Genomic DNA, 12,015 nt, shown 5'->3' with positions numbered 1-12,015 from the left:
ATCTGTGCAGCTCTCTCTTGAAGGCAGCCAGGGGTTTATTGGCAATTCCCCTAATGCTTGATGGGAGGCTGTTGAACAGTCTTGGGCCCCGGGCACTTATGGTGTTTTCCCTTAGTGTACCAATGGCGCCCCTACTTTTTATTGGGGGCATTTTGCATCGCCTGCCAAGTCTTTTACTTTCGTAGGGAGAGATTTCTGTGTGCAGATTTGGGACCATTCCTTCCAAGATTTTCCAAGTGTAGATTATGATATATCTTTCCCTCCTCCGTTCCAACGAGTACAAGTCAAGTGCTTCCAAGCGTTCCCAGTAGTTAAGGTGATTGACAGAACTTATACGTGCAGTAAAGGATCTCTGTACACTCTCTAGATCTGCGATTTCACCTGCTTTGAATGGAGATGTTAATGTACAGCAGTATTCCAGCCTAGAGAGAACAAGTGATTTGAAAAGGATCATCATTGGCTTGGCATCTCTCGTTTTGAAAGTTTTCATTATCCATCCTATCATTTTCTTTGCACGTGCGATCGTGGCACTGTTGTGATCCTTGAAAGTGAGATCCTCAGACATTACTACTCCCAGGTCCCTTACATTATTTTTCCGCTCTATTGTATGGCCGGAGTCAGTACGAGTCAATACGATTTTTTCTGTGTTTGTCATCAGCACATTTCAAACTTCTAATTGAGCTGTCTATAAACAACCGGCAATCTATTGGTTGATGCTCAAGTCCCATTCGATGAAGTCCAGGGTTGGTAGGTAAGACACATAGGCAACATTTAGGCAACTTTATTCCGAAACGTTTCGCCTACACAGTAGGCTTCTTCAGTCGAGTACAGAAAGTAGGCAGGAGCAGTAGAGATGTGAAGACGATGTAATCAGTCCATCACCCTTGAAGTTGTAGATTTGAGGTTATCAGTCCCTCAGCCTGGAGGAGTTCTGTTCCAAAGTCTGGAACTAACTGAAGATCAAGCGACAGTGTTGAGACTTAAATACTGTCGGAAGGAGAGGCGCTTGGTCTTCAGTTAGTTCCAGACTTGGAATAGAACTTCTCCAGGCTGAGGGACTGACAACCTCAAATCTAGGACTTCAAGGGTGATGGACTGATTACATCGTCTTCACATCTCTACTGCTCCTGCCTACTTTCTGTACTCCACTGAAGAAGCCTACTGTGTAGGCTAAACGTTTCGGAATAAAGTTGCCTAAATGTTGCCTATGTGTCTTATCTACCAACCTGTCGGTATTGTATACCATTTTGATATTCAAGTTCAGGGATATTATTGCAATATACAAGTTCTTTCATTTTTGCTGAAGTGGGGAAGGAGTTCAACCTTTCTTATCCGAAAAGCTGTTATTGTAACTTCTTGTTGAAGACAATTCTTTTCTATCAGTCTGAATGCTAAAAGTTTAGATGTTTGCTTTGACAAACTGAGGTCACGCATCAGATCAATGAGTTTTTCTTGGGAGAACTGCTGGGGTGTTGAAATGCTTACTTCATATTCACTTCCATTACCTGTGTTACATCCTAAACCCTGAGTTTCTTCAACATCTGACAACAGAAGGTCAGGTAATGTTGTAAACACTGGTATGGGAACGTCCTCGCTGTGTGGCACAGGTCTCCTTGCTGACTCCAAAGCATGATATTCCCATTTAACTTTCTCGTATCAATTGAAACTTTTTACACTCACCATACAGAAATAACAATCGTCGTGGTGGTTTTTCGGTTTTCTTCACACCACAGGCATGCTGAAGCTTAATTTTTTTCTTTGCCTGTTGTTCCCCTGTCATAAACATTCTACACAGGTTTTGCAGACCATATGGGGAGTCCAAGACTTGTTTTGTTCTCTAAGCACCACTCCAGAATAAGCAAGATGAACTCGTTTTACAAAATCTGTGATTTTTTCCTTGTTTTAGCAAAGAGTATTAGCTACAAATATAACAAAATACACTAGGTTTGTTTAAGCAAACTTTTCGTGAAGAACTCATGTTTATCTGGAAAAAATGTCAAAATTAAGTTTACAGTATTGTCACTTGGTCGTCGTTGATACAAGTCCTTTCGTTAAATATTGAATCACGTAAAAATAAAATTCTAATCTTTATTAAAACTATCTGTATATACAAATTGTCACAACATTTACATACACACGCGTTAGGGCTTAGTTCTTCGTTAACTGAGGGTAGGTACGCAATATCTCACAAACAAGAGATAATTTGAAAAACCTACTGCTATTTTCGAATTCAGCAACCCCAAGATATCCTATATACCTTCAAATATCTTTAGCAATGAATTTTTTTGTTGATTAATGTAATAATAATAATATTGAGAACTCTTTATAAATTGATATTAAGGTATCATATGATTCATGTGTGAGTGGTTAACTTCCTCTTCTGACTATCCATATGTTCACGTCTCGTTGAAGTGATAATATTGATATTAAATTCGGTTTAAGCTAGTTTCAACAACCTGGCCATATCCACACCAGCCTGGGAAAAAACCCAGCTCTTCACAAATATCCGGAAAAATGTGATACACGACTCCTGCATCCTCCACTGTACTCCAGTCTCTAGGTAGCATGAAGCACAAGGACGTCCACAGGCTCAGAATCAAGTTATGAGAAGGTTATGTAGCAGGGACTGGCTCATATACGCACGACGTCCACATACAAATACTTGTACGGTGGTCTAGAAAAAAATATAAAACAAACACAGAAACGAACATATATTTTTGGAAACCCTGTGATACGTGTAAAATATACATTCAAAACTACAAATACAAATTAGATATAGATGCAAAGCTGCAGATATTTACCGTATATACAAATATAAATATTGTAAAAACAGTTCCGAATGTAAAAGTATTTTCCTAATTTTAATGCAGTACGATGAAAATTAAGTTTATAAACAATGTTAGACAACAGCGAAGTCACAAGTCACTTGTATATAGTCCAAGTCGGACCGAAGGGTCGTCATAAGCTTCTCTTACTTATGTGCGGATTATTTGTGTATGGTAAAACAGATGCACCCAGGAGAGGTAGATTGCTCACTGACTGTCTCAGACATTATTTCCTCATTACCGGTACAAAATTAAGTCTGACTGAACCCCAGTTGCACGTCCTAACTGGGAATCAACCTAATTGACATAGAACTCCAGAAACATTACTAATAATATTGCAGAAGACATAAAAACTATTGAAAATGCTGGAATATGTAAAATATTGGTTAATGATAAAGATTTGTTAATTTAGCAAAAACAATAAATTACTGATTTGGGAAACTTTTCAGCAGGTCAAATATTAAACAAATATTATATAGAGATACGTTAAGAAACGGAAATTTGTACATTACAACATGATTGAATTAAATAAACAAATAAACAGTAAGGCTGGTAAATATAGGAGAGTCGACACTGTGCCGGCCAGAATTTTTTGTTACCTGTGTATATGGCAGGTTGGTGTAGCAACTCCAGAGAAGAAAGACAATGGAAAGTCTGTAGAGACAAGGGTAAACTCTCTCTCGTTACCGTGTCTTGGACTGTACCAGAATATATGTGCTTAGATAGTTCATTTATATGAACAATCTAAGCACGTAGTAACTATGGGTCGCAAAATTTTACAAAATTTTTGTAAGATATATTGTGGTAAGATAATGAGAATAAAGCTCATAAAGGCAACGGAGTATCAAATGGTTGAGCTAGATTGCAGTTTTCATTGCAGTAAAATGCAAAATTAGTCGTCCTGTCTCCTGATTTTCTACAACTGACCCTGTCTTCATGGCTTGCAAATACTGAAAAAAAGAGGTAACGATACTAGTGTCTGAAAAAAAATACTTTGGATTCTTCGGCCAAGAGTCGTGTGATGATCAGGATACAAAGTACAGAAGCAAGCAGTAAATGTCAATACTATACGTAGAAAGGAAACGTTTGAGAGAATTACTATGAATAGGCAATTATCCAAGGAGTGGAACGTGCACAGATTTTTTTAATCACAATCGAAAGATGAATCACCGAAAACACAGTTATAGAAACATGAAGAGTGAACTGTGATTGATTAGAATGTGCACGACGGTAGTAATGTAATCCATTAATTCCTCTTCTCCTCCACCCCTACTCTCACCGAATTCTCTCTCTTCGTTTCCCTTCAACACGACACTCCAGTCTTCCATTGGACAATGTTTACCTTGGCTAATATATTTCAATACTTAAAATATTTCAGTGATTTGGGTTATTCCCCAGGCAAAGGTTTCCGGGAAGAGAGATGCTGTGGGTATTTTGAAAATATATATGAGCGCATGCAGCATCACCCAGAGTCCAGTATCATTAAGTCAGCATTCACACACACTGCTCATCAAGGCTCATAACTACATATTCAATATGAATAGGTAAAGTACCAAGTTAAGGTGTTATTCAAGCATAACGAGATAACGTGTCTATTTAAAAGAGTAGGTAACCATGAGGGTGGTGTGTATCAAGTGAAGGAAGACAGACAGCTGTGATGCTTTCACTTGCATGGGTGAAGTGAGAAGAAGATTAATAACACACCTTATAATCATGAAATATATGTACGAATGTGCATCATGTATATATGTGTGAATATATATTCTCAATAGCCACAGTGTAAAAACAGTGAAATTCAAAGCGCTTTCGTGACTTTTAACATTATCAAGGTATTGTAAAAATAAAGGGACAACAAAAGACTTATAAAGTCGAGATATAACATAACATATAACCCTCCTCACAGAGCGTTGGAACCAAGAATTTAAATTCAGAATATATATAAACCCAACGAATAACTGCTCTTATGTACACTATTATTGTACACACCGTGACAAATGAGCGGGTTATTCTCTTCCATGTTTTGAGAACTCTGAGCATTTGCAACCCTATACTATAGAATTTCAAAATCCAAGATGCATTTAAAAATCTTGATACATTAAAAAAATTAAGAATTAGATTAGAATGATTAGAATTTGCAAGTATTTTATACGATGTCTGACATGTCACTCTTAAATTTTCACTATTTCTTCACTACATTCCCATGCTCAGTGAATAGGGTCATATGTGAGGTCATATCTCAGCTTTATTTCTTGTGTTATCCCATTAATTTTACTGTTCCTTGATAATGTGAGAAATCATAAAAATGCCTATATATATATATATATATATATATATATATATATATATATATATATATATATATATATATATATATATATATATATATATATAATGTGCCGATTAGGTAAAACTGGTCAATTAGCAAGAACTCATTTAAAATCCTTTCTAAAATTTTCTCTTATACGTTTAAAGATTTTTTTCTCGTTAACATTAACATAAATGAAAAAAAAATATCTTGAAATAAGAGAAAATTTTAGAAAGGACTTAATTTTCAATTAGTTCTTGCTAATTGACCAGTTTTACCTATACGGCAAGATATATATACATATATATATATATATATATATATATATATATATATATATATATATATATATATATATATCTATATATATATATATATATATATATATATATATATATATATATATATATATATATATATACATACATATATATATATATATATATATATATATATATATATATATATATATATAATTTATTTATTTATTTCTACAAGCTGACATCAATGACACTACTATATAGAAAGCCGCTTGTTATGCAGAGCATTTTGGGCAAATTACGTCAGTTTTGTCCCAGGATGCGACCCACACCAGTTGACTAACTCCCAGGTACCCATTTTATACTGACGGGTGAACATGGACAACAGGTGTCTTATGGAAACACGTCCTAATGTTTTCCAGCCGTACCGGAGATTCGAATTCCGGACCTCAGTGTGTGAGCTGAGTGCCCTAACGATCGAGCTCCGGGACACCTCGGGACACCCCGTAGAATTTAAATCTTTGAAATGTAATGAGCATCTGTCAAGACGTTTAATGTTTTAACATTATTCTTTGAAAAGGGAACGTGTAGGAAAATTACCAATAAACTTTCTGCAGGTCACAAGTGAGGCTAATAGTGTCCCTCTTGGTGGTGTGTGCCGTCCTTCTACATCCTACCACGGCTGCCTTGGGACCTGGCTTTGTTGGTAAGTTTTATTATTGTATTTAGCTAACGTAGTGAATGGCAAGCAACCCGCAGACAAGGAATGTAAACACTGTATACAGAACGACCTTTTTTATTAGACAAAGATTGGTTCTAGACAGGTTTTATAAGTTGCAGATGGATTTTGTAAATCATTAATTAGAATGAAACATCGCCATAGAAGATCTCATTCTGCAATTTTTATTTTACCTTTATCCTTCGTCTTAACTGATTGCTGATGACGAGCTCAGCTTCGTCCTGAGTTTTTGCATGTTTTGTAGTTTTCACTAGCTTTTCAGTGAAAATAAATCTTTCTAGCATCCATTTGGCTCTTCAGAATATTCAGCTTCCATCACTGTGTCTCATTGTTCTTCTCCCTTCCATCTCAGTCTGTCATTATCTACCTTGCCGATTCCTGGAGTATTTTAAAAGTCTAGATCAAGTCTTCCCTAACACTTCATTCCTCCAGTGAAATGGAGTTGTTTTGTAGCTCTTTTCTCGTGGCTCATGCCTCTCCAGCTCTTAAGCTCGAAATTTCTTGAATTTCTTCGTGTTTTTGAAAAAGCTCATTTATGATTCTTATTTTGGGAGCGATTTTGAAGCATTTCTCTGGATTTTTTTGTTCACTTTAACTTCACGTTATTGCGCGGACACGAAAATACCGCTACAGAATCAAGTTTAATATAGTTGGGTTTTTTTTCCATTTATCAGGTCATACCTGATGGCTATTTTGCAGCTTTCATGTATAGCATGTTGACATTCAGAGAGAACACTTAGCACATTCTTCGGTCTCACTACAAAGATGCCCAAGGAGAATGGAATGATGAAGAGCAATACAGAGGTATATTTAAGATCTCAGCAAAGCTGATCAGCAGCGATATCAAATCAAATAATAATATCATGTACGAGGTATACATGCCTATCTGACATCAATGACATACTGCTATATAGAAAGCCGCTAGTTAAGCAGAGCATTTTTGGCAAATTACGTCAGTTTTGTCCCAGGATCCGACCCACACCAGTCGACTAACACCCAGGTACCCATTTTAGTGATGGGTGAACATAGACACCCGGTTTAAACACACCCAACGAGAGCTTTCGCCATCAGGCCACAGGCCACAAATGTACCTTCTGTTACAGATTGCTACACAAAAGCTGAGGATCTTAAACCTGACTCTGCATTGAGCTTCCTTGCAGGTTAGTTATCTTCTGATGTAGAGGGGTCTGTGAGGATGAGTGTATTTCTGCAACTGTCACAGATGTAGTAGCAATCAGTGTTTGAGGTAGACTGCTAGTAGGTAGTTTTGGATTGATTTTTTATAGTCTATGAGGATGTAATGGAAATGTCATACAAACAACTGTGTAGGTTGAGAGGGAATGAAGATGGCAGAGGGTAAGTTATAATAATGTTTATATTACTTTCACTGGTAAAAGGGGAGAGATCGCTAAGCCCATAGAAGACATGGAGCCTGTGAAATAAGAGGCAATCACGTTTGTGCCCAAATAGGGCTGGTCAGGACTAATTTCACAGACCACAAGCCTCTCATCGGCGTGAATGAACATCCTTTAATGGGTGCAGAGTGAAAAGTAGGAATGTCAGAGGTGAGCATTTCATAAGGGTTGAACAGTGATGTGATTGTGTAAGAAGTTCCTTCTTGGTGTTCAAGGTGTCAGACACCTTTGTATAAGGATTGAGGCAGCATTTTACATTGGAAACAAAGCTGCCACATGCTGCATATTTCGCTTGACTGAGCAAGGCTTAACAAAACCGTCTGTTTAAACAAAAGCACTAACTGTTCAATCATCTTTCAATTAATAATGGTGGAGGACGAAATGGAATGAATGCCAGAAGTTATACACTCTCAGTTGTCATTCTTTGATCCGCAGGCTACCTCCAGTACTACTTCAGCCATCAGAGGCGCTGCTGAATGGCCACCCGATGTTTCGTCAGTGGATCACTTGACATCCCTTGATTTTTATTTAATTTAATGAGGGGGAAAGCATTGAATTCGTAGGCGTCATATAGCGCCTGGGGAATGGATGACATTGATATTCGATCCAAGAAAGGGGGAGGATAAGTCCAATATCTTGGATCAAGAGCCTGTTACTGATATTAAGATGCCTCTCTTCAGGGTGACACTCCCCGAGATGCTCTAATTCCACCTGATGAAGGGAAGTGACCACTTCGGCACTACCAACGGAAGTTACTTTAGAACAAGGCTGACTGTGGTTTCTTTTCCTCCCTGTTTAGAAGATGGATTTCACAAAAAGGAAAATATCCCCCAAAATTAGGTCAAAGTGAATGGGAGAATTGGGCAACATTTAGCTTCGAACCTAAGGAGAAAAAAGAGACACAGCAAGGCACTTTAACCCTACCTTCCTTTGAAGGGGTATTTAATTTTTCCTTCAGAAGAGTTACACTAAATAACTGTTGAATGTAGTCGTATATCCTATATAATAAATAACTACTTAGACCGAAAATTATCAAGGGTAGAAAAACTGGTTCATTTTCTATCATTTAAATATATTATTGAAGAATTCTCACTATTATTTCAAGAAACTGACATTCACTAAGTGAAATAATTATTTTTAAATTTTCCAGAATAAAATTGGTTGATTTCGTCCACAGGTTACACTGTCTCACCGACTCTTAACTTATGTCATCTTTTGAGGATCGACTGCGTTCGGTACCCCGTACACGGATGTTGCCGCATCAGGCCATGGAGAGGCTAGTGTGTCTTCGCCAGCGCCTTCGCCCACGCTTTCTCCAGATAATACACGACAACTTCGACGTGTTGTACAAGCCATTTCATGCTCTCTCTTCTATGATGCGGGGCACTGACCTACATAATATTCTCTTCACCAGCTATTAAGGTTGACATTAAAATTCCTTCCCTTATTTCTTTTAAGTAATTATTACTTTTATTATTATCATTAGTACTGTATTCATATGAATCATACAGCACCTGGAGAATGAGAGAGGTAATCATGGTTTATTCAAGAAAGGGAAAAGTAGCTGCAATTCCTTGAATCAGGAACCCTTCTCCAGCCCATTTAGGCATTTCCCTTGATGGGTCTCCTGACCAAATGTTTCATCCCTGACACTAACTCATCTCGGTGCGTCTTCCTCCTGTGACAACTGAAATATTCAACAACGTTTGTTAATATGAATGTTGTATAGAGTTGAAGTGTGTTTCCCAATGTGTACTTTTCATTATTGTATCCCAATTTTCATGATTACATAAAGCAATATTACCGATGTTATTGTGTTTAAATACCTGTGAATGCGTGGGACTTTTCGACTTATGTATATAATCACATAAGGTAATGGAGATCATCGGTGAGACATAACACAGGAGGTAAAGAATGTGCTCCAGGTGAGCCACTGTAACAAGGGAAGTAATGGTGGTGTTTCATATGAGCCACAATAACCCATGATGCTCCATATGAGACAGTTTCACTGCAGGTTACAAAGGTGCTCCAGTTGAAGTATAACCCATGATGCTCCAGTTGAGGTGCAATAACCCATGATGCCCCAGATAAGGCGCAGTATCATTGGAGGTTGTTCATGGGCTCCAGTTGAGGAACAAGAGCAAAGAAGGCAACAAAAGTGCTCGATGTGGAAGCGACTCTTTCATATTCCTCTTGAAGTATAATTTAAGTAAATTAATAATATATTCAGCATAAGAATTTATTCTTCATGGACCCATAGTGATGATATTTCTTCCTGAGGATACTTTTCTTATCATACTCTTATAAATGACAATTATTTTACTCGTAGTAATTTTTAACTTTTAGTTTTTCATACTTTACAGTTTCCAGATAAATCTTTGACGAAGAACTATATCGCAAAGTTTATCGATATCAAGGAAAATTCAGTCTAACAATTCGTTTCATTCGTATCCATTATCTAAGTTTTTTTATGGAGGATTATATTAACATAAATTCGAATGGTTAGGCAGCAGTTCTTTCCCGCCCAGATTTTTTTTTTACTTTTGTTTAATGGTGTTAGTCAATGGTTCGCACAACACTTGTCATTGTGACCTTCACACACATGTTCTTGCATGATCGTAATTCGAATTCAACAACAGTTAACAACAATAGTCTTCTCTAGTACAACACATTAATGACGTCACTACACAATGATATACAAGTTAGAAACTACCATTAATTTAGATTTATCACGATCACTGCCTAATAACGGTGTATCGTAACGATACACAACCTGGTCCCTAGTAAGACAGTTCTCACCTCCGATAAAGTCTTTTTCCAATTTTGGTAATGAAACTTTTCTCAGTTTCTTGTAGGAAATGTCGACATAAAACTAGATGGTGATTCCCGGTGCAAAAATTGGTGGGATTTTTTTTTAAATATTTTTAGTGCTGTTTCGTCTGTTTCTCTTCTTAATCTTCATTTCTTTTTCTTCTTATGCTGCTGCTGCTACTGCTGCTGCTGCTGCTGCTTGCTTGCTGGCGAGCAGCCACGTTTTGCAACAGCAGCTGCTGCAACGTTTGGCAACTTAACTGCGCGTTTCGATGCAACTGCTGCAGCTGCGCAGCGGCGGCAAGCAACACGGTTTGCTTGGCGCGCTGCTGTGTGGCTGCTGCTGTCTTAGCAACAGCAGCGCTTAGCAGCAAGCGCGGCGGCAGCTGCTGTAACCATGCTGCGCTGCTGCAACGCAGCTGCTGCAACGCTGCTTGGCGGTTAGCAACGCTGATTTGCTGCTGCTGCAGCAGCAGCGCGTTTGGCAACGTCAGCAACAATGCTGCTGCAATAGCTGCCAGCGCTGCTGCTGCTGCTGCAGCAGCGCTGCAGCAACTGCTGCCAACGCTGTTTGGCGGCTGCTAATGCAAGCAGCAGCAGGCTGCTGCCAACCAGCTGCTGCAGCAACGTTTGGCCCAACGCTGCAAGCCAGCAGCAGTTTGCTGCTGCTGCGGCAGCAGCAGCAGCAAGCTGCTGCAGCAACGCTGCGCTAACAGCAGCACCGCTGCTAACAGCAGCAGCAGCAGCAACAGCAACGGCAGCTGCTGTGGCAGCAGCAGCGCAATTGCTGCAGCAGCAGCAGCAGCAGCAGCAGCAAGGCAACGCTGCTGGTGCTGCTGCTGCTGCTGCTGCTTAACGCTTAGCGGCGCAAGCAGCAGCGTTTTGGCGATTAACAACAAGGCAGCTGTTAGCAGCAGCAAGCTTAGCCAACGCAGCAACAATGCTGTGCACGTAGCAACGCAGCTTAACAAACGCGCAACGCTGCTAACACGGCAGCAGCAGCGGTTTGGCAGCAAGCAAGCAGCAAGCATTCGCTGCTGCAGCTGTAAGCTGCTGCGGTCGGAGGTGCTGGTGTTGCTGCTGCAGCAGCAGCAGCGCAGCAACGCATTGTGCGCGCTCGGCCAACAACAGCGGCAGCGCTGCTGCTGCTGCTGCTGCTGCTGGTAACGCTGCTTGCAGCTTGCTGCTGCGCAAGCTTGCTGCGCTGTAGCGCTGGTGTGCGCTGCTGCCAACGCTTAACCCGCTGCCAGCAGCACTGCCTGCCAGCGGCGGTGCGGCAGCATGCAACAACAGCAAGGCAGCTTGCTGCTGCTTAACGGCAGCACGCAACGGCGTGTTGCTGTTGGCGCAACGGCAGCTGCCAACAGCGCTATGCCTGCTGCTGCTGTGGCAGAACAGCAGCAACAAGGCGGCGAACTTGCCAACAGCAACGCAACAGCAACATAGCCACTAACGGTGATTAACGGATTGCTGCTGCTGCCCAGCACGCTGCTGCGGCAAGCAGCAGCGCGCAAGCGCATGCTCTGCCCAGCGCTTGTTTGGCAACCGCTCGCAACGGCGGTGGCAAGCTGCTGCACGCAGCAGCAAGCGCAACTGCTGCTGCTAACAACAACGGCAGCAGCTGTTGCTGTTTAGCAAGCAACGCTGCTGCTAACAGCAG

General features: G+C 40.0%; 1 long non-coding RNA gene across 1 annotated transcript; it reads left to right on the top strand.

Moving 5' to 3' along the window:
- Positions 1–4,299: 4,299 nt before the first annotated feature.
- On the top strand, positions 4,300–9,352 carry LOC128701480 (uncharacterized). The gene is made up of 3 exons (XR_008408928.2): positions 4,300–4,369; positions 6,008–6,096; positions 8,722–9,352. It is a non-coding gene; the product is annotated as an uncharacterized lncRNA (long non-coding RNA).
- Positions 9,353–12,015: the final 2,663 nt, after the last annotated feature.

The sequence above is a fragment of the Cherax quadricarinatus genome, chromosome 37 (assembly GCF_038502225.1).
Source record: "Cherax quadricarinatus isolate ZL_2023a chromosome 37, ASM3850222v1, whole genome shotgun sequence".
Lineage (NCBI taxonomy): Eukaryota > Metazoa > Arthropoda > Malacostraca > Decapoda > Parastacidae > Cherax > Cherax quadricarinatus.
Note: the sequence above shows the minus strand (reverse complement) of the source record. Positions and strands in the feature narration are given on the sequence as shown.